At 37.8% G+C, this 1,847-nt stretch overlaps 1 protein-coding gene across 1 annotated transcript in view; it reads right to left on the reverse strand.

Moving 5' to 3' along the window:
- Positions 1-1,847, reverse strand: part of LCP1 (lymphocyte cytosolic protein 1 (L-plastin)) — a 59,084-nt gene that overhangs the window by 31,874 nt on the left and 25,363 nt on the right. The gene's annotated exons all lie outside the window — the stretch shown is intronic.

Raw genomic sequence — 1,847 nt, forward strand, 5'->3', positions numbered from 1 at the left:
TTTTTTTTTTTTTTTAAGACAGAGTTTCACTCTGTTGCCCTGAGTAGAGTGCGGTGGCATCAGCCTCGTTCACAGCAACCTCAAAACTCCTTGGCTCAAGCCATCCTCCTGCCTCAGCCTCCTGAGTAGCTGGGACTACAGGCGCATGCCACGACTCCTGGCTAATTTTTCTATTTTTAGTAGAGACCGGGTCTCACTCTTGCTCAGGCTGGTCTTGAACTCTTGAGCTCACGTAATCCACCATGCCTGGCCAGAATAGCTTTTTGACTTGCAGATTGGGTATTAAGGAAATTTTTAAAAAAGATACAAATCAAATTCCTGGGAAAAATGGAATGTTTTTTACTGGCTCAATTTATTGAGTATCCATAATAACTAGGAAAACTGAACACACACATACACAGATAATATGTTCTTATGACCAACAACAACGTAGGTACTAACAGTTGGAATAGAGTAAATGAATTTTCAGTCTAAAGTCTATGTATTATTCTTGGGTCCATAAAAGAGGAGGTATCAGTGTCAAAAATGTGTATAAGTTGTTTTTATGACAAATTAAAAAGCAAAGGCCACCAGTGAATTGAGAAGGGAACTATCAGAAGAAAAGCAGGTTCTTGCCCTCATGCTCAAATGACAAGTGAAAAATACTGTTTCTACCATGGCCAAGATTACGAATCAATTTAACATTAAGTGCATTCACATATGTTTAATCATTGTTCTCAATTTGGTTACCACTTTCGTTCTGAAAGCACACAGGGTTGCTTAAATCCAAACAGGAGATATTATATTGTTCATGATTTAAGAAGGTAGACATGGTTTCTGAGCAAGAGAATTATAATTATGTTAAAATATTGGAACATAACATAGAAATACAGCTTACTTACTGTGGGTTACTATTCCAGTTCATCAACAAATTGAAGGAATAAAAGCAAGTTATATTTATTACACTTGTGGCTGTGGCCAATTCCGCTATAAAGGCTGCCAGAATATTTCCCGTTTTTCACCTCTAACTTCTCAGAAAGGCTTATTTTTTCAGCTAAAAGGCTATGTTTTTGGCATCAGCTCAAAGATAAATTGTAGGGAAAGTTTGAGTTAAAAATGTAGCCAATGTGAATTTTATTCCTAAGTGGCCAAAATATACAACCCTCAGCTACTAACACTCCATCAGCCTCCTTTGCCCCCCGCTACAGAAATGTATGCCTCTGTTCCCACTAAGTATGACGAATCACCCACCCAAAGACTGGGTTTTGAGAATGATGTCTGAGCACTGGAAAAGGCTGACTCAGCAGTTCTGGTGCACCTGCATTCCAAGCAAATCCTACATTAAAACAATGGTGGGAAGACATACCTGAATGGTGAAAGGGGTGAGTTTCTTTTTGTTGATTGTTCGTTCATCAATTGTGTCTGGCACTGACAGATTGATCATTTTACTGAAAGAGATACAATTGAATGAAAGCAGCAGACTTCTGAATAGCAGAGCCCAAGAACATTGAATTTAAATTCCAGCAATACTATAATCAAACAAGATAGCAACATAATCTGTGCTACCCAATGTTTATATATAAAAGCAGTTATTCCATTTGGCCAGATTCAAACCATCTCTGGGAAAGGTTAATGCTCCTGAAGCCATCCTAATAGACTGGGGTAGGAAATGAAGACCCCACTTCATTCACTCACCTAAAATCTGCAAAATTATCCTGCTTCCCTTAACACGTTAGGAATTCTGGGTGGATAACAAAAGCAAATCCCCCATAAATACTAAAATTGTCCCCACTATATAAAAGACTATACACTTCTGAGCTTATATCATGTCTACATTTCTATTTGACATCTGATCAAAATTTATACAT

The sequence above is a fragment of the Propithecus coquereli genome, unplaced genomic scaffold (assembly GCF_000956105.1).
Source record: "Propithecus coquereli isolate 6110/MARCELLA unplaced genomic scaffold, Pcoq_1.0 Scaffold11, whole genome shotgun sequence".
NCBI lineage: Eukaryota > Metazoa > Chordata > Mammalia > Primates > Indriidae > Propithecus > Propithecus coquereli.